Here is a 22,673-nt window from a genome sequence, read left to right on the forward strand (position 1 = left end):
GTTGTTATGATTTCAGTTCTTTTTCATTTGCTGAGGTGTGTTTTATGTTGGATTATGTGGTTGATTTTAGAGTATGTGCCATGTGGCAATGCAAAGAATGTATATGATGTTGTTTTTGGGTGGAGAGTTCTGTAGATGTCTATCCAGTTCCTTTAATCCAGTGCTGAGTTTATGTTCTGAATATCTTTGTTTATTTTCTGCCTCTGAGATCTGTCTAATACTGTCAGTGGGATGTTAAAGTCTCCCACTATTATTGTGTGGGAGTCTAAGTTTCTTTGAAGGTCTCTAAGAACTTGATTTATGAATGTGGGTGCTCCTGTGTTGGATGCATATATATTTAGGATAGTTAGGTCTTCTTGTTAAACCCTTTACCATTACATAATGCCCTTCTTTGTGTTTTTTGATTTTTTGTTGGTTTAGTCTGTTTTGTCAGAAGCTATGATTGCAACCCCTGCTTTTTTCTGTTTTCCATTTACTTGTTGGATTTTTCTCCATTCCTTTATTTTGAGCCCAGGGGTGTCATTGCATGTGTGATGGGTCTCTTGAAGACAGCATATCATTGGGTCTTGGTTCTCTATCCAGCTTGCCACTCTGTGCCTTTTAATTGGGGCATTTAGCCCATTTACATTCAAGATTAATATTGATATGTGTAGATTTGACCCTGTCATCATGATATTAGCTGGTTATTATGTAGACTTGTTTGTGTGGTTGCTTTATAGTGTCAATGGTCTGTGTACATGTGAAGCTTAGTTTGGCTAGATATGAAATTCTTGGTTGGAGTTTTTTTCTTCAAGAATATTGAATACTGGCCCCTAATCTCTTCTGGCTTGTAAGGTTTCTGTTGAGACATCCACAGTTAGTCTGATGGGCTTCCCTCTGTAGGTGACCCTGATCTTTTTGTCTAGCTGCCTTTAACATTTTTTCTTTCATTTTGACATTGGAGACTCTGATGATTATATGTCTTAGGGATGATCTTCTTGTGAAGTATCTTACTGGGGTTCTCTGCATTTCCTGAATGTTGACCTCTCTAGCTAGGGTTGGAATTTCTCACAGATGATATGCTGAATTATATTTTCCAAGTTGGTTATACTCTCCCCATCTCTTTCAGGGACAGCAGTGGGTTGTAGTTTGGTTTCTTTACATAATCCCATGTTTCTGAGAGATTTCGTTCATTCCTTTTCATTCTTTTTTTCTCTATTCTTGTCTGACTCTCTTATTTCAGAAAGCCAGTCTTCAAGCTCTTAGATTCTTTTCTCAGTCTGGTCTATTCTGCTATTAATACTTATGATTGCATTATGAAATTCTTATAGTGTGTTTTTCAGCTGTATCAAGTCAGTTATATTCTTTTGCATACTGGCTATTTTGTCTGTCAGCTGCTGTATCATTTTATTGTGATTCTTTACTTCCTTGGATTGGGTTTCAATGTACTCCTGAATCTCAATGATCTTTGTTCCTATCTTTATTCTGAATTCTATTTCTGACACTTCAGCCAACTTGGCCTGGTTCAGAACCCTTGCTTGAGTGGTAGTGTGGTCATTTGGAGGAAAGAGGCACTCTGGTTTTTTGAGTTGTCAGAGTTCTTGCACTGGTTCTTTCCTCATCTTTGTGGCCTGGTGTTCCTTCAATCTTTGAAGTTGCTGTCTTTTGGGTGGGTTTTAATTTTTTTTGGCCGTGCTCCACTACAGACACTCCCCCACCAAACCCTCTGGGCTTTCATCAACTGGTGTGCTTCCCCTACCACTACTCTAAGAAGCTCTTCCTGCCAACTCAATTATCTGTAGTGGATGAGGGTTCTCATCCTGCTGGGATTCTAGAGGCCCAGAGTGAGAGTGAGTTGCTCCTCACCTAGTCAACTCAGCCATTCCTCTGGAGTCACTGGGGGCCAGGGATGAGTCAAGTGCACAGCAGCCCCATGCAGGGTTCCCAGCTCCCTTACCTTCAGCCCAACTTCTGTTCAATGTTTTCAATTACCAGAAATAATATCCTTTACAACTATTTAGACTTATGAAAAATATAAAGTATCTACTTAAGTATGTGCTGGGGGCACATAGTTTTTCACAGTTCTTATGGGAAAAGGGAGTAGCTATGTAAACAAACAGTTGAAATCCAAACTACACATTAGATTTAAAAGGAAGGCGATAGATGGTGTGACATAATAAATATATGACAATATTGCCTGGCTGTAACTGACATTCAGCAGAATCATACTGAAGCTTTTTCTGGAGAGATAGAAAAAAAAAAGTGTGAAGATCATTTATAAAATATTGACTAAATAATCACTGCTTTTTAAATGATCAATATGTAAATATTAATGTGATAATGAAAATTTGCAATTATTTTGGATTGTCAACAATAGAGGCCAGGAAGTCATGCTACCATAATAAGATACAGTTACAGGTTTATGAACCACTCTGTAGCTGTAATCCTGAAACAATTCATACTCAGGCACTAGCATAGATAACTGTGACAGCTTCATCATAGGGAGTTTGTAGGAACACAGCTAAAGTTTGGTAGAACCTTGCTCTAGGAACAGCCTAGAGCACCACATATACTGCATCCTAAGTTATGCAACATGGCAGCCCTGTTGTACTTCATGTCTGCAACAAATATTTGTTGAGCACCTACTATATGCCAGCTGGGTTTGGGCAAAATTCTGAAAGACACAATCCCAAATGCCATCATCCTGAATGTTGAAATCTTGAAAAATCAAATCCCAAAAATATAGTTCTGGAAAAAATATTTTTAAATCATTTAAAATATATTTATTTACATTTTAAAAGGAGATTTATTTGAGTAGCATAAAAACATGACGGAACACTTCATAAGCCACTTTCCACAATGAAATAGGCAATAATAACATATATATTTTTACAAGAGTAGACACTCAGCTGTACCAAGACAGGTATAACAGTTATGGGCAGACAAACGATATTCATAAAAAAGTAGGTCAAAAAGCAAAATGTATTGATGCACAACACTATGGTTGGTAATTGTGTGCACTCATTTTTATAACTGTGGTCACCTGAAATATGGTGACAGACAACCTAAGTTTTGACAAGATTGAGCAAAAACTGTGAGGGGTCACCAACACCCACGTAGCCACCCAAAGAGCCAAGATCTCAAGAAATTTTATCTTTCACAAATGCAGATGTACAAAAAGGACATCTTGTCATTTATTGAGGAAGTTTTTACACTTTTATGTGCACACATAATACTTCCACATAAAGTCAATGTTGTGATAATGCCCTTTCATGGTGTCAAATTTGCAAAAAATGCATAAAATGAACTAGAACTCTCTCGACAATTCCAGTGTTGAAAATGATGTGAAGATGAAATACATAGCTTATCAAATTTGAAAAAATAATGCTGACAATTGTGGGAAAAAAATGAAAAAAAATCATAAAAAGTCAAAAAAAATTTGACATGTGAAAAGGTATATTACAGGGCTAGGTTATGGGCAATTGCAAAGAGGTAGTCCATAAAAGCTGGCCAGCTTTCATGATCATTCACTATATTTTTGAAGTCTTGAGTCATAAATGAATCGCTGCTTCTTTTCTTGAAGGACATGGCTCTCCTCAAAGAATATTTTCATCTTCGTTTTCTATGCGACACTGCTCTTCAAATTCTATGATTTGATATACACTGACATGAGCATTCCCTATTACATTTTCTCATTTTCTGTGCAATGCTTCTGTGTTGCTTTGGGTCGATGGAAATCCATTCTGCATGCACTCATATATAAACCACACATTTGGCAGAAACAATACTGGTGATCAAAGGCAACACTGTTGCATGTCTTCTTACCTTGCTTTGCACATAATTATTTTCAAACCAGTCAAAAATTGCTGGCTTCTTCAGACAAATGAAGCTTTAATTTATTCAAAGCTCAGAATTTCATCAACTGGAAGTAATGCCAATGCAGGCAAATTACACATTTTTAAACTGAAGTTTTCCCTAATGCCTTATTGAATGGCCCATCCACTCATCTGAATTTTCTGCCAAATGCAAATACAGACAATACCAAGGTAATAGTTCCACCCAACGCGATGCAACTAACATGATGCAACTATCCTGCATATGACTAAAGATGCACTAATCCCTTCCCCAGAATTCTGCTTTTGGGATTTCAATATTTGGGATTTAAATTTTTCAGGATTGTGATTGTTTTGGGATTTTAGATGTTAGGGATTTTGATTTTTTTAGATTTCAATATTATGGACTGTGTTTTCTGGGATTATGACCAGCCTGATGCTAAGCATTGTGTGAAAGGATATATACACACTATTAAATCAAAAGACATGACCAGCCCTTGGCTGGGTCCAGTGTCAGCCTCATGGGGAAAATCAGGTGAGCTTTGTGGGAGTCGGGGAGGGAGACAGGTAAGGAGAAGCTTCCACATATGCTTGTGTGCGGCATAGAATATGCATGCAATATGTGGAAGCCATTACTAATTGATAAAGTGATGCTGCTGCTTACTAGTACTATTAGTATTAACTCTAACCCTAATTACTGCTGCCACTATATCTGCCAACATACCCAGATCCTGTATATCTTATTCAAAGACACATTGGAAAGTGCACCGATCAGGAGGCTCCCTTTTTAAATGTGCCAGGTACTGTTGTAAGCACTTTATATACCTCATCTCAGTTGTTCCTCACAATAACCTAGTATTAGCTTTGTTTTATAGATGAGTTAACTGGGGCATTGAGAAACTAAATAATTTGTTCAAGGACACACAGCTGGGAAATGATGGAGCCAGGATTCAATCCCAGGGAGTCTGGGTCCATAATACTGACTCTTTTCTTAATCACAATAGAATTAATCTTTAACGTTTATGGAGCACTTAATTGAGATCGGGCTTTGTGTTAGCCACTTTACATAAATTATCTAATTTAATTTTCACAATCAAGTAACTGGGGTACTTCTCCAATTTATAAGGAAATGGAGGCATAAAGCAGCCAGGTGACTCTTCAAGCATTACAAAGCTGGCAGATGGCAAAGCCAGGACGTGGAGCTAGGATCCCAATCTGGATCCCTCCCCGACACCCAACTGCCCCAGCAAAGACCATTTTGCAGAGTTCTGCAGCAAGCTTGGGAGCCGGGCCCCACCTGATGGTGTTATCACAAGCAGGGACCCTTTTTTAGGGTCTCCTGGGCCACCTTTTATTCCGTGGTTCACTTGCCATCAGAAGCTGCCACAGCATCTCAATTCACCATTTAAGTTACTTCAAACTGCCTTGTGCTAAAAATCTCTAGCGTAACGGTCACTGAATGGATTAAAAAAGTGCCAAAGATGCTTTAATGAGTGGGGTAGAGGTTGCAGAATCTGCATAGAATCTGAATCTTAACAACAGACAGTGCAAACTTTGGTGGGTTGATGTCTTCACAATGGTGCATTTTAGGATACGGTCACCATCAAAGTATACTGTAAAAATTAAGACTGGTTCTGTCATCCACAAGGATCTTAATTTGACTTTGAAATATTTGATACACAATGGTGGCTTTTGGCCTGCTTGTTTTACAAACAAACACTCACAAGTACATGGACGTGCCTCCAAACAGCTGTGACTGGAATGGCCCCTGGCCAAGTGGTGCATAGCACAGTTCACAGTTGAGATTCTGGCCAGTGACACCAGCCACTGCCACTGAAGAGTGAAGGGACATGCAACTGTGGACATGCCAATGTGCTGTAAGAGCTCCAAGCTCAGACAGCATCTCCCCGTCAGCAAAGGTTCTGTTTATTTAATGAACATTTACTAGGGACCTATTTCTCAACAGATGCTGTTGAGTATTAGTTATACAAAGATGAGTAAGATGCAGTTTTTATCTTGCAGAAACTCAGAACTCGATATGATAAATAAGTGTGTAAATAAATCACTGCACCATATTGTGGCCAGTGGGTATATATAAGGCTTGGGGGTTGGCACCCAGGAAGCAGTACCTGTCTGGTGCCAGGAGTGGGAATCAATGAATACTTCCCAAAGATGGATAACCTAGGCCTGAGGGAGACCCAGAAATCCCTGGATGGAAAGATCAGAGAAGACCATTCCAAATAACACAGCATGCACACATGGATGGAGTCTTTAAATTGCATGGTGGGTTTGAGATCTTGTAGGGCTGTTATAGTATGTGCAGGAGTCAGAGGATGAAGTGAGAGAGACAGATGGGGACCACACATCATGGAGGGTCTCATATGCAATGCCTGTGGATTTGAATTTTAAGTCGAAGGCCACGAGGCACCCCTGCAGGACTCTAGGCAGGAAGAAACATGCCTATGTTTTGACTGGGAATAGGAATTGGAATGGTCCGGTGAGCATTCTGAAAGTGGCTCCTGCTGTAGAGCACAGCATGATCTGGAATGGGTGTGGGGGTATCAGGCAGGGTGAAGGGGCAGTAAGTCTGGAGGATGGTGAGCCAGTTAGGAGGTGACAGCAAGACCCTCTTGTGAAATTGCTCAAAAGAGTCTTGGAAGTCGAAAAGTCAGACTTCGTTTTGACCTGAGTGTAGAGAGAGAGAAAAAGTGAAGTTTAAGGACAGATTTCTGGTTTGAAGAGTGTCTAGCCAACCACTCTTGGAGGTGTTGGGGGTGGCATCAAAGAGAAGAGAATATAGAAGGGAAGGGATGGAAACTCAAAACAGAATGCTGTGACGGGGACCATTAGTTGTCTCCCAAATTCAATCATAAGATTCTTTGATTTTTAGTTGAGCTATATAACAAATATGTTTTTCAAGTATTTTTTGCATCTAGGTATGACCATGTGACTAAGTTCTGGCTAATGGGAGAAAACTAAAATGTCATGTGATAATTCTGGGAACCACAAAAGACGCTGGTATATGCCTTTTACTCTCTTATCCTTTGTTTCTTCCTCCATCCTGTTGCCTGGAACGTAATTGCCTCCATCTTGGATCATGGGGACCAAAATAGAATCTGGGGGGGCTTGGCCCCAACTCATAGGAGCCTGGATCCCTGAGGACTTAGTGGAACAGAATGCTATACCTACCCTTGACTACCTGCTTCCAGACTTTATTTACATGAAAAAGACAACGATTTATATGGTTTTAGCCACTGTTACAAATTTGATTTTCAGTCACATGTAGCTGAAACTAACTCTAATTGACGACATTACTTATGGGCTTGATACATATTCTAAGTTGAGGACTTCCTAGTATTATCAGCTTGAAAAACTGGTTTTATGGTTATTCAATGAAAAGTCTTAGAAAACCTATTTCCATAACTCAAATTTGTATTGCTACCACATTCTCAGAAAGAGTCTTCCTGAGAAAACTCCTGGTCAGAAGTGAGGGGTGTGGTAAAGTGCATGTTTGGATCTAATCCCTGACTTCCTGTATCATTTCAGAGAGTTACAGTGGGTTTGTCTATTAATCATGTCTTTTCATTCTGTATTTCAGATATTTTGACATCTTGGGGCCTTGATAACCCTGGAGAGACTGCCCTTCCAGAGATAGCTCGTTCCTGGAGACAGCAAACAACTCACCTCCAAGCACACCTTTCATATGCAAACCAACCAATCCAGAGCCCCTACTCCCAACCACAACCTCTACTGGGTTATTGCACTGTGGGCCACTATTTACCTTCCCTAATCATCCCAGGGCCAAACACCAGACAGCTAGGGATAACCCTTAAGCCCCAGAGCCTGATGAAATTATTCAAACTAACCTAAGCCTGCTTACTCTGCCTTGCCCATTTCTTCCTGTGGAAACCACAGTGAAGGCTCTTACTCATGTTTCCCCTTCACTCTCTCTATCTCCTGACCAGCCCTGGTGCTTCCCGGTGTGGCCCTGCACAGCATGCCATGCCTCCAGTTTCCAGGGACCTGTAAGTACAAAATAGACTTTTTTCATTATGACAGTCATTTCTACGTTTGCATACCTTAACATCTCTGATTAAAACAATCCCAGGTACTCTTAAAACAGTGTGTTCCTCAATTTTTCTGGCTGAAAGACCAGTGTACAACTCATTAGCAAGACATGCTGAGAAAGTATTCTGGAAGAGAGAAAGATGCAAGAGGGAGAGGACCCAACGATATTCATTCATATTCATGGCATTTGAATTACCAAAGTGATAATCCTGTTTTAGGTTCGATGCATGATTAGTTATTAAAAAAGGAATGTTATTTAATCCTTAGAGTAAGTACCTAATCCTCTAGGTGCTTACTGTTTCTTTTCTCTGAATATTTGTTTTATTAATTCATGTTTAGGTAGCACTTACAAACTGCATGTGGTACTTTTACACAGGTAAATTATATGCTTAATAAGAAATAAAATATCTGCCCTTAGGAGCTTGTAGTTAAGAAAACTATATTGTCGAGAGTTAATACAATATGCTAGCTAGTTATGACTAAGACTGCCTTTCATTGAGAAGAGGAGAAATCCTCTTCCTGAATGCCACAATAGCGTGCGTTTGAGTTCTGAATGAGTCATCCCCACGCACTGGAGACCTGATCCATCGCCTTCTTTCTTGTTTCCCAGTGCTGCTGCTGAAGCAATCATGCACTGAGAACAGCAATTTGTTAGTTGAAGTTGAGAAATAAATGACTCCTGGGGCCCATTCAGCTCAAGTGTATATATAGTTCAAGCAAACCCAGGATATAAAAATCTGTATTTATACAGCAGATAGATTGAGAATAATTCACGTTTCAATGGATTCACCACTGCATGCCCTTTCAAAGTGAACTAACCTCATATATTTAAAATACGATTTGATTTTAAAAACATCCCCTTCATAGGCATTTTTAAGGGAGGGGGAATCTATGGTAAAAATGAAATCAGAAGAGATAAAGTTCATAGACATGGAATGTGGCAGTTTATTTTTTAGTTCATTTGTGACTTTACCTCCACATTCTCTCAACTTCTAAGTCGAGACGTTCTTTAGAAGGTGTCATGGTGTACAGGGATGGAGGGTTGATTGCAAGAGATTAAAGGATTAATTGAATATATAAAGCTCTAGTATTCCTTAATGTAATTTAAATGCTAACAGCCTTTGCAAGGGTCTAAATAACTTTGCCTTTGATAGAGAAGTTTATGGCTTTCTGAGCACATTAAATGCATTACTGCATTTGCTCTTCATAACAATTGTATGGAGTAGGAGGCAAGGCAACGTTTTCATTTCCGTTTTACTGATCAGAGTCAAAGCTACATGGATTAGAAGAGGTAGAGCTAGGGTTAGAACACAAGCCCCCTCTCCCAGGCCTTCACATGTGACATTACCTTGAGAGTGCCCATTCTAGCTGCAGCTGGTTTTAGAGTGTACCAGTGACCCCAGATTTATAATTTTGACTCCCTAAATTTCATGTATTATTCATATCTCTACAAGAAACCAGTCTTCCTTACAACTTGATTGGTGTGTTTTAATCAGCTTTGGCATGAGGATTTAGCGATTCCTGGATTTCAGCTGTGACTGTAGATCTTGACATTGGAAAATATTTACACTTGAAGCCCTAAGGGACAGTAACATGAGTTGTGTTGCATCCCTGCCAAGTACACATTAACTTATTCAGAATACGTAGGAGAAAATATTGAAGGATGCATTTATTTATTTGTGGTGATGAATGTTTACATAGAAAGGGAATTTTAAAAATACTTGGATAATAATTTAAAACTTTACAGAAATTGTATTAATAGTGCCCTCTTTAGTAGTACATAACAAATACTGTTTTAGGAATTGAAAATACAATGCAAGCATTATAAAATAATTCTGCCATAATAAAACATATCTTTAAAAGAAATACTTGAAAAAGACAGGTACAGTTTTGGTCCAACAAACACAAGTTAGGATAGATACTTTGGGATAGTCAACTTTTGCCTAGAGTGAGACCTCAGGGAGGAACCATCTTCATGTTCTCCACCCAGAGCGGAATTCTCCCCTGAGTAATGGACAGGCACTGAACCCAAATCAAGTTGATTCAAGTATAGGTAATAGCAATTACCCTTGGGTAGCAAGAGCCTTCTGTGGTTTCTCTTTTTAGACAAGAGCTCCCGTGGGATGAACTGAAATGCTGTTGAATGCCTAATGCTAGAAAAAGCATCATGTCCTACTTGCCCGGTACAGAGGGAAAAAAAATGTGGAAAATGGCGAATGCCTGATTCTTAGAGCAAGATAACTTTTCTGAACCTATCATAAGCTTTCAAGACCAATGATTAAGTGTCGTGTGAGACCTTCATACTGACTAAACTTTGTTCAGTTTTATGCATAGTTTTCTTAGAATTTGTGGCCAATATCCCTTTTACCTTTATTTTTTGACGTAGTGAATATTCTTCATTTTTGAGTAATTTCTTGACTTCTCAACAATATCCATGCTAAATTGCAAAATGTGACAATAAAAATAATACCTAAAATGTAATTAATTAGCACAATATGGTGGCAATGTGGTACAGTTGGTCATAGGTGTTCAAATCTTCACTTTGCTTCTTTCTAATCTTGTTTTCTTGGATAGATTACTTAGATATTTGTGTCACACTTTTCTCATCTTCAACAGGAATAAAGATGCCTGATTTGCTAGGCTGCTGTGGATAGTCCATGTGATAAAATACATATGGTATGTACTAGGTCCTTGGCACATGGAAGATATGAGTTTGCAAACAAGTGGTCAAGGTGTTGTTTGTTGTATATTCAACATGGGTCAGCCAAAGCATGCTACTCCTTGGGATATGGATGTTAAACAGGTTTTATCTCCTGTGCCATCCTGATTCATTGGTTCTGCCTGCCTGAGCTCTGTGTTGAGGTTACAAGACTGTGTGTAGCCTTGAAGAGAAAGAGCACAATTATTTATTAGTCATGTCTGCTGTGGAGTTGGGAGATAAGTCATTACTCGTGCCTGCTGTGGAATTGGGAGAAGGGAGTGGCGGTGGCATGTGTGCAGGCATTTGCCTTCCTTGACCTAAGATACTCATCCTTGCTTTTTTCCCCAGGACCACAGAGACTTACAGATACCTAATTCTGCTACCATTGGAACTCTTTGGAGGTAACTCTTTATTATTGGAAAGGCAGCTTATGTGAGAAGAAGGCAGGGCAGAGCTGGAAACTTGTTCTCCCTGGCTTCATGCCTCCACTCATGCCTTCTTGTCTCCCATTTCCTAGGATGGACCTTCCCCTTTCACAATTACATGCCTTTGCACATGCCCTTTCAGCTTCTGAGAATGCAGTTCCCTATGTTTTGCCACTTGGCAAATTCTATTTATCCTGCAAGATCTAGCTCAAGTGTAGATTCTCAACATAAGGAGGCCTGATAGATTCAAGCCCAGGACTTCCTAGTATTCTTGGTGCCTAGCTCACAGTAGGCCCTCAATAAATGTTGGTTGAACAAAGTACATAGATATAAAGAGGGAGATATTGATGAGTTGAAGGTGAAAATTTTCCTGAGAAAATAATCCAGATGTGAATACTATATTGCTTCTCTGTGGAGTTTGTAAAACATCTTGTTTGCGGTTCTTTATATCTTAAAGGGGTGGCAGCCCTGATTACATGTTAAGATAAAAAATCAAAGTTTTAATACTATATTTGAAATGGCCTTCTTGAGTTATGATGATTGAGTCTCATGGGCACTAAGACAAGCAAGAATTGAACTTTTAAAAAATTGTGGTAAAATACGTGTGACACAAAATTTACTGTTTTCACCATTTTAAAGTGTATAATTTAGTGGCATTAAGTATATTCACATTGTTGTGCAATCATGACTACACCATCCATCTACAGAACTCTTTTTATCTTGCAGAACTGAAGCTCTGTACCTATTAAACAGTAACTCCCTGATCTCTCACCCCGCTGCCTTGGACGACCACCATTCCACTTTCTGTCTCTGTGAATTTGACTACTCTAAGAACCTCATATATGTGGGATCATATAGCATCCTTTCTGGCTGCTTTATTTCTCTTAACATCATAGTGTCCTCAAGGTTCATTCCTGTTGTAGCATGAATCAGAATTTCCTTATCTTTAAGACTGAATAATATGCCATTATTTACATACAGCACAATTTGTTTATCCATTCATCTGCTGATGAACATAGGTTGCTTCCACCCTTTGGCTATTGTGAATAATGCTGCTATGAACATGGGTATACACATATCTCTTCAAGTCCCAGCTTTTGATTCTTTTGGGTATATAACCAGATATGGAATTGCTGGGTTATATGGTAATTCTTTTTTTAATTTTTTTGAGAAACTACCATAATGTTCCATAGTGGCTGCATCATTTTACATTCCCACCAACAGTGCACAAGGGTTCCAATTTCTCCATATTTTTTGCCACTTGTTATTTTCTGATCTTTTGATAGTAGCCACTTGAATGGGTGTGAGGTGGTATTTTATTGTGGTTTTGATTTGCATATTTCCTAATGATTAGTGTCTTAGTCCATTTGGGCTACTATAACAAAATACTGTACACTGGGTAGCTTATAACCCAGAGAAATTTGTTTCTCACAGTTCTGGAGGCTGGGAAGTCCAAGATCAAGCAGCCATGTTTGGTATCGGATGAAGGCACACTTTCTCATGGATAGCGCCTTTCACTGTGTCCTCACATGATGGGAGGGATTTAAGAGCTGCCTTGGGCCTATTTTATAAGGGGCACTGATTTTATTCATGAGGGCTCTGCCTTTATGACCTAATCAACTCCCCCAAAAGCCCACCTCCTAATATAATTACCATGGGGATTCAAATTTTAACATATGAGTTTTGGGAAGACACAAACATCACTAGCAATTAGTGATGTTGAGCATCTTTTCATTGTTTATTGGCCATTTGTATATCTTCTTTGGAGAAATATCTATTCAAGTCCTTAACTCATTTTTAAATCAGGTTGTTGGGCTTTTTGTTGTTGAGTTGTGAGTTGTAGGAATTCTTTATGTATTCAGAATATTAGCCCTTTATTAGATGTATGATTTGCAAATATTTTTTCCCATTCCCTGTGGTGTCTTTTCACTCTTTTGATTCTTTCCTTTAATACACAGAAGTTTTTTAATTTGATGAAGTTTGATTTGTCTATTATTTTCTTTTCTTTGCCTGTCTTTTTTGCATCATATTCAAGAAATCATTGACAAATCCAATGTCATGATGCTTCTTCCCTGTGTTTTATTCTAAGAGTTTTATAGTTTTAGTTCTTACATTTAGGTATTTGATCCATTTTTAGTTAATTTTTGTTTATGGTGTAAGGTAAGAGTCCAACGTCATTCTTTTGCATGTGATTATCCAGTTTTACCAACACTGTTTGTTGAAAAGACTTCCTTTTCCCATTGAATGATCTTAGGGCCCTTGTCAAAAATCATTCAACTATATATGTGAAGGTTTATTTCTGGCCCATTTGTCCTATTCCATTGGTCTATATGTCTGTCGCTATGCCGGTACCTCACTCATAATATAGTTGTTATTACTGTAATTCTGTATTACATTTTGAAATCAGGAAGTGTGAGAACTCCAGCTTTGTTCTTCATTTTCAAAATTGTTTTGGCTATTTGGTGTCCCTTGAAATTCCATATAAATTTTAGGAGGGATTTTTCTATTTCTAAAAAGAAAGTCATTAGGATTTTGATAGGGATTGTATTGAATCTATAGATTACTTTTAATAGTACTTATATCTTAATAGTATTAACTCTTCTAATCTGTGAACCCAGGATGCCTTTCCATTTATTTGTGTCTTCTTTTCAGCAATGTTTTGTAGTTTTCAGTGTACAAGTATTTTGCCTCTTGGATAAGCTTATTCCTAAGTATTTTATTCTTTTTAATACTATCATAAATTGAATTATTTTCTTAATTTCCTTTTCTAATTGTTCATTGTTAGTGTATAGAAATCTAGCTGAGTTTTGTTTGTTGATTTTGTATCCTAAAACTTCACTTTTCTAACTGACATTTTTGGTGGAATCTTTAGGGTTTTCTAAATATCAGAGTATGTCATCTATAAACAGAGATAACTTCACTTCTTCCTTTCTAATTTAGATGCTTTTTATTTGTTTTTTTCTTGCCTAATTTCTCTGGTTAAGGCTTCCAGTATAGAATAGAAATGGCAATAGTGGGCATCCTTGTCTTCTTTCTGATCTTAAAGAAAGAGCTTTAGTCTTTTACCATTGAGTACAATTTTAGCTGTGTGATTTTCATATGTGGTTTTTATTATGTTGCAGTAGTTATTTTTTATTTGTAGTTGATTGACTGTTTCTATCATTAAAAAGTATTGAAATGTGCCAAATGCTTTTACTGCATCAGTTGAGATAATGAGGTTTTTTTTTTTTACTTTTATTCTGTTAATGCAATATATTATATTGATTGACTTTTATACATTGAGCCATCCTTGCATTGCAGGAATAAATCCCACATAGTCATGTTAGTATAAACGTTTTATGTGCTATTGAATTCTGTTTGCTGGTATTTTGTTGAAGATTTTTTTGTACCAGTGTTTATTAGGGGTAATGGTTTGCAGTTTTTGTTTGGTTTTGTTTTGTTTTTGGAGTGTCTTTGTTTAGCTTTGGTGTCAAGGTAATACTGGCCTCACAGAATGAGTTTGGATGTTTTCTCTCCTATTCAATTTTTTTAGAAGAGTTTAGAATGACCAGTGTTACTTCTTTTTGAAATATTTGGTAGAAATTCCCCAGTGAAGCCATCTGGGCCTGGACTTTTCTTTGTTGGGAGGTTTTTGGTTACTCATTCAATTGCCTTAGTAGTTATAGGTTTATTGAGATTTTCTGTTTCTTCATGATTCAGTACAATAAGTTGTGTACTTCTGGGAATGTATTCATTTAATATAAGTTATCCAACTTGTTGCTGCACAATTGTTTGTAATACTCCCTTATAATCCTTTTTATTTCTGTAAAATCAGCTATAATGTTCCCTCTTTCATTTCTGATTTTGGTTATGAATATTACTTCCTTTTTTTCTTAGTCAGACTAGCTAAAGCTTTGTCAGTTTCGTTGAATTTTTCAAAGCACCAACTTGGTTTTGTTGATTTTCTATACTGGCTTTCTATTCTTTATTTTGTTTATCTCTGCTCTAATCTTTATTATTATCTTCCTTCTGCTAACTTTGAGGTTAGTCCTTTATCTAGTTCCTTAGGGTGTAAATTTGGGTTGTTGATTTGAGATCGTTCTTGGTTGTTAATGTAAGTGCTTTAGACATTTCTAAATAGGGCCATCTACATGCATTTATCCTGGTAACTTTACAGGAAGAATCAGAGAGCAGTTGGCAACATTCTACCCCAGGTAAGGGACCCTCATTAGATATTTGCCCACTGCTCATATTTCAGTTTCAGAGTTCCATGCAGTTCCCACATCTGAGATTTTGGAGAGGCTTTTCCTGTTTATATAACCACATCAAGTTTGCACTGACTGTATTTTGGACTCAAATAATTTTGTTTTATTGTGATGAGGTCTATATCCAAGGATGGACTCATTTTGTTTGAAACACAGTGCTTAAAGGAAATCAGTCTACTCTTGCTTCTAAAATATTTAATATAAAGTACTGCCTTAACTTTGTTAAGAATAGATCCACTGCCACAGGATTCAAACAAAAGTGAAGATAGTAGTAACTGTTCAAGGAAATAGGAGACTTAGAGTTTCACCAGTTCTCTCAATTTGTAGCCTGGTTGAAAAACGTGTTTGACTGGTGTCTACTTATTTGATAGGACAAGAAAACTCATCACAAGGGCTAGATATACTCCTTTATACAATATGGATGGGAGGGATATGTAGATTAGCATATTTTCTGATGCATTTAACAAAAAGTCAGACTCAAAATGGCTTAAACTATAGAGAAATGAATCATGTCTTATCACTGGGAGTTCAGAGGCAGGCAGACTCTGGAGTAGCAAAGCTTAGTTATGTGATCAAGGACACAGGATCCAGTCTGGATCACTTCATGGACATAAGATGGCTGCAAGAAGCCATAGGCAATATGCTTCCTCATTCATAGCTTAAAAAAACAGGGGAAAGAGAACGAATGCTCTTTTCCTCACCCTACTGTAAAATATAGAATTAAAGTCCTACACTGTCAATTATGGCTATATGTGGTTATCAAGCACTTGAAATGTGCCTATTTCAAATCGAGGTGTTCTGTAAGTATAAACAACACACTAAATTTTGAAGACTTGATATGAAAAAAGGAAAGTGAAATATCTCGATAATTTTTATATTGATTCTGTATTTACATAATGTTTTGGGTATATGGTATTGAGTTACATAAATATATTTCTAAAAATAATTTTAGCTGTTTCTTTGTACTTTTTAAAATGTGGTTACTAGAAAAGTTTAAATTGCATATGTGGCTTGCATTATATTTCTACTGGGGCCGGGCGTTGGACACAGTTTGGACAGTGACCAGACAGGTCCCATGTGCTGATTGGCCTCAGCCAATCATGGGGGTGAGTGAATGTTGGAGGGTCAATTACAACATTCATCACAAAGCAAGAGGAGTGGAGGAGAGCTGTGCATCACTGGACTCATTCAGGAATGATTGAGATAAAAAACAATTTCAGTACATTTAATCTACTCTGGGATTTGAAATAACGCAAATCCTCCCAAACCCACTCCTTTTTTCCTTCTCTCAGGCCTGTTTTCTAAAGTCCATTCCTTACTCTAGGACTGGACAAGATAGATTGAAGAGTGCCAGGAAGAGGAGGGTGGGGTGAGGGTGTGGTAGTGGAGGGCTAGTGGCACAAATAGCTAAGGTTCTATCACAAGGTGAAAAGACGTATAGAAATGCCAGGTCCGAGCTGCTTGGTATTAAACTGGTTATTTCCCCCTTCACAGGATGGAGCATCCCAATAGATACTACTTTTCTGCTTGCCGTATTTGGGCAGCTTGGTCAATTAAGAACATGGTGAATGGGAAAAGGTAACTGGTGGATTCTTTCCTGGAGCCCCTATCTTTGGGTGGAAAGAGGCTAAGAGGATTGGTGTAGTGTTAATTTCCTGTGCAGTCCCTAGGTTGTGATTCTTCACCAGGGTTGCTATTCTAATGTTTTACATGCTATTCCTATTCTCTTAGCCCCCTATGTACTAGCCATTTTTTACTGGCCACGTTTTTTATTACGGAGTTTCCCCAAATGTTCGCTGGCTCCTCTCTTTATAAAACCGAATGTGTGTTACTCCTCATCGTGTGGTCTCTTCCCACTTTTCTCAAGGTGTCATCCAGACTACCTGCTTCAGAATCATCTGAGGAACTCGTTTCAAAGCAGATTCCCTAGCCCCTCATCAGAGCTGCTGAATCAGGATCTCTAGGGGTGGGATGTAGGGATCTCCCTTTCTAACGAACTCCCAGGCCACTCCCATCCTCACTAAAGTCCCAGGGCTTCAGAGACTTGTATAGAGATAGTGGGTGCAGGAGGATGTGGAAGGGGTCATTTCTCAATGTGGATCCTTGCAAGGGGTAAGTCCTAAGTGGGAGAAGTGGACATCTCTTGGTTTCTGCAAGGAAAGCAGGGGTAGTATCTCAGCGTCTGGTGGACTGAAGAGTGATGGTGGTGCCCACCATGCCCGATAGCATGGCAGAGAGAGTGTTCTTATCAGGGCCACAGCAGCTGAGGCCAAGACGTGGCACCTCTCTCCAGGAGCTCACAGTCTCCCACAAGGAGGCCACACCTAGGAGAATGCAGTTGGATTTGTTCTAGCAAATGTGGCACTCATAAGAGATTTCCAAAAATAACCATGGAGACAGGAGGATACGAGGTCCTTTGGTGGGCAGGTGAAACCTAGTAGGTCTCCTGGGCTCAGTATTACTGTTAACCTGCAGTTAAGCTGCTGAGGTTTGAGGGCAGTTAAATTCCAAAAAAATTGCAAAACCCAAGAAAGCATCACTTCTGACTAAGCAACCTGAAGGCATCAGGCCTCTACCCCAGCACTTCTGTGGCTTTGATTGACACATTTGGAGCCGCATCTGTCTGGTAGACATGGGTAGAGACATTCTTGCTTGTTTTTCTAATGCAGTCCAGATTTGTGTGTCTCCACTGTACATTCAAGAACCCACCCATTTCCCTTTATGGAAGAGCCAGAGCTTCTTCAGACTGGCAGAGTAGTTGGTGTTGACCCAAAGTAGGGATGCCCTGGTGTTTTCTACCACCCAGGTAGTGCTGAAGATGTGGAGTGGGCATCTGAGTCAACTCCGTGTCACAGGCCAAATAACTCTCCTCTTCTCCACTGCAGCATTGCAGAATGGGGAGGGTGGGTATGTGTTTGAAGGAGACCCAGAAGGAGTGGGGAGCCATAGGCCACATTGTGAAACTTCCACCATTTCCAGAGAGCCCAAGATCTGAGTCTGTTTCTTGGGGTGGAATTGAACAGTGAAAGACTGAACCAACAATTTCCTCTCCGTGTACAGAAAGCAACCTCTTCCACTTCAGCAGGATTCTGCTTCTTTCCTGCAGGTTTCCTCCCTCCAGTTCCCTCCACTGAAGAATCCTTTGAGACTGGCCATAGTACCTTGCAGAAAACTGGAGTGTTAAAGCTTCAGACTTCTAGAAAGGTGGAAGTTCCTGATGGCGGTGGAAGTCCACAGATGGCAGGGAGAAGGGCGAATGGAAGGTGTTTGTGGAGCAGGGAGTACCATGAGCTCTGGAGCTCTGAATGACCCAGAACAGGTCTTCTCCTTTGAAGAAACATCTCTCTCTAATCTAGATGGTCAGCTCTCTCTGGATACATACACTTATTTTGGCCTGTGACAACATGAATTGTTAGACATATCCCTGCGTACCCTTTTTTGTTGTTACCTATGAATAACACTTTTTTATTATACTAACATTCAATTGTCAGGGAACACCTTGCTATTCTCTAAATATAAATGCAGGAGCAGCTTCTGTTAGGGCATTTAAGGCAGTTTGGGGTTTCCATTATATATGCAGGCTGTGTCCGATGGAAGGGATTTATTCTGCAGCTGAAATGTCTAAGAGTTATTATTTTTCCCACGGAGCATATTTATTTCTTTTTGACAGTGTTTGAGGTTATGGACTCTATTTCTAGCTGACAAAAGAAAACAGCATACAATAAAATCTGTGACATTAGACTGGGTAAAACCAAATGCACTCATTTGCTTTCAGACAAGGACACCCATTTCAATAACTGAAAGAATTGAGAATGTCTAATGTTCTGAGAACACGCTAAGCTGAATTTAAGTGAAAGATGATCCCTGGTTCTTTCATTCTTGCTTTAAAAATAAACTACGTAATTAAATGGCTACAGATACTTCTTTTGTGGGAAGGAAAACAGCAGTCGGATTCTTTGCAATTGTGCCAACAGGGCAGTAGGTTTCCTAACCCTTTGGCAAAATTGAGAATCAATACCAATCAGAAAAAAAAAAAAAACAAAAACGGTAACAAAAGGAGAAATCTCACAGGAGTCACAGGCGATAGAAGATTTACAATGTGAATAAAACATTACAGGTCAGCATTAAAACAGATGATACATTTCTGTGACAAGACAAAGCGGCCAGCCCCTAACCAGAGGTGCAAAGCTGCACCCAGGGGCCAATGAGAAAGCCCCAGACCAGCCACTTCCCTTCCCCTCAAGGAAAGGAGCCTCCTTCCCGGGGAGACATTCACTCCACAAGCTACATTCACAGTTTGACAGTTCACCTTGTTTGAAAGTAAAATTCTCTGGAAATACAAATCTTGCCTATGCATAATTTCTAGGATTAGTATATTTGGAATTTGTGAACAGAGACCAGACTTGCTTTCGAAAAGGAAAAGATGATTATCTGTTGGTTCATTTTGTAGGTGAATAAGACTCTTTAAAATACAACCTGGAGAAATTATGAAGTCAAAAAATTTCCATAAAGACAGACTGAATTCTGACTAAAAGGCAGTAGAACCCATCGCCAATTGGAGGGGTTTTACGGACATGGTGGAGGGGAATTCTTGGAGGGTGATCATTATTCAGGGCTCATTAGTTCTTGCTGAGTGGACTCTCAATCATGGGAATTTCCATATTCCAAAGCCAAATTCTTGAAAAGAAAACTCAGAAAACGATATTTTGGCACCAAGCCATTATCAAGGGAATGCATTTGACAAATATAAATCAATTTTATTATTTTTTGCCAAATCATGTAGAGTGGGTCTACACACTCACCACTCGAAAGAATGCAGTTCACCTCCAATCAGAGACAGCATAACTGGGTGCCCAGGCAACCTGATCTCACACCCCTTAAAGTTGCCGGTGGACACACAGCCATGGCCAATAGTCTCAGTTTGGCAATACGTCTTGTCATGATAAATTAAATATCTGTTTTAGTAACTAGACTCTATACTGGAAACTTGCACACTGATTTTATAACATTTTACATTTAAAATTTAGAGCATTATATCTTATTTATTATTATTATTATTATTTTGAGACAAAGTCTCACTCTGTCACCCAGGCTGGCATGCAGTGGCATAATCACAGCTCACTGTAGCCTAGACCTCCTGGGCTCAGGTGATTCTCTCACCTCAGCCTCCCAAGTAGCTGAGACTACAGATGCACACCACCATGCCCGGCTAATTTTTATATTTTTTGTAGATGGGATTTCACCATGTTGCCCAGACTGGTCTTGAACTCCTGGGCTCAAGCCATCTGCCTGCCTCAGCCTCCCAAAGTGCTGGGATTTTAGGCATGAGCAACCACGCCTGGCCTAGAGCCTTTTAAAAATGGTTCATAGAAGCAAATTTTTGTTTTTGTGTTAACATGAACTACAGAGTTTATCACAGGGGATTAGTAACAATATCTAGTTCCTGTTCCTGTTTCTCAACTAGCCGTCTGGCTTTTCTTAATCTTTTGAAGTTTATGTACTGTTGCTAACACTTAATGAGCATATGCAAATGTACTAGACACTGGGCTCAGCCCTTTATTTACACTTTTTTTTTTTGCATTTCATCCTCATAGCATCCTTATGGGATAGAAGCTATCTACCTTAGAGATAAGAAAATCAGGGCTTGGAAAATTTCGCCAGGCCACCCACTGCTACCACCAAAATCCAGCCAAGGCAGTTTGAAGCCAGTCAGAGCTCTTAACAGGCACTCCCTGTGGCCTACCTCAGAGTGCAGACAATGTAGACTTGTGTCAATTTCTCTCACCTTATTGCTCAGCTAATACCTCTACCCTGAAACTGCCAATATTTTTAGTCCTGATGAATTTCATCCAATTTTCTTCCTTTTAGTTTTGCCTCACCCATTTATTTCCCGTTTCTAGAATTGTTTGTCCTGCACGATATGTAGTTATCTAGAAACACTTGTTTTCTCAGTGTTAAATGAGCTCATTTCATTGTTTGATTTATAATCTGTGTTGTTCTAGCTTGCCTGGCTGTGGTAATTTTGAGGCAACCTGCGGAGGAACTAGCTTGGCCTCTGTTATTTACATATTGATGTGTGAGATCGACAGATTATAATGGTGGCGTCTGATAATGCAGGGTCTGTGCTGCCCTTTCCTTTATTCTTTTTGAAATGGTGGCACAAACCTTTATCACCTGCTTTGGTCTTTTCCTGGAGCAACCTGCTATTTGTAGGAAGATCTAAAATGCAGGGTTTCTTCTTATTTTTTTTCTCCTTTTATGCCTCTTCTTCCTTTAGAATGAAGTGTTGTGCAACTGTTTTCCAATTGGGAACATTCCAATTAAGAAACAACTTAATGGTGTAAAATACATTTGTGTACAATGAAGTAAAAATATTAATGTTTCTTTCTCTTTTTTTTTGAGATGGAGTCTTGCTCTTGTCGCCCAGGCTGCAGTGCAGTGGTGTGATCTTGGCTCATTGCAACCTCCACCTCCCAGGTTCAAGTGATTCTCCCGCCTCGGCTGCCTGAGTAGCTGGGATTACAGGCGTGTGCCACCACGCCTGGCTAATTTTTGTACTTTTGGTAGAAACGGGGTTTCATCATGTTGGCCAGGCTGGTCTGGAACTCCTGACCTCAGGTGATCCATCTGCCTTGGCCCCTGAAAGTGCTGGGATTATAGGCATGAGCCACCGTGCCTGGCCCGTATCATTTATTCTTTACACAGCTTCTGGCTGCTTAATCACTCAGATTTTATGAGAAGCATATTAGAATCTCCCAGTCCTGCTGTAGATTTGTCAATTTCTCCTGGTAAATCTATTTTCATTTTATATGTTTCAAATACATTTACTAAGTAAATGAAAGTAATTGTTGGTAGAATTTTTTTGATGGGTTGCTCCTTTCAGTAATGTCTCTTCATTCCTATTTATTTTCACCTTGAATTATATTTTTATTAATATTAATATTCCACACTAGTTTTCTATTGGTTATTATTTGCCTAGAATTTCTTTTTTCTTTCTTTCTTTTTTTTTTTTTTTTAGCCTTTCTGGGTCATTTTAAGAATATCTTTCTTATAAATAGCACATGGCCAAATTTTGGGTTTAAATGAAATCTGAGAATCTTTGTGTTCTAATAGTGAACAAATATAGTTATTTAATCTATCCTTCGTGTCGTTTAATTTTTGTTTTATATTTTCCACGTCTTCATCTCTCTGGGCTGCACTCAAGGTAATTTCTTCAGATTTCTCTCCCAATTCAGTAAGTTTATCTTTAATATGATCTAACCTGCTATTTTAACTCATCTATTGAATTTCTTATTTCAATGACCATTGTTAAATGGTAGAATCTTTGTTTTTCAAATCTCCCTGTTCTGATTTCATAATACCACGTTATTTTTATAATATAGGTTTTTTTTTAATCTCTGTAAACACTTTAAAATGCTTAATT

Source organism: Macaca fascicularis, chromosome 3, assembly GCF_037993035.2.
Source record: "Macaca fascicularis isolate 582-1 chromosome 3, T2T-MFA8v1.1".
Taxonomy (NCBI): domain Eukaryota; kingdom Metazoa; phylum Chordata; class Mammalia; order Primates; family Cercopithecidae; genus Macaca; species Macaca fascicularis.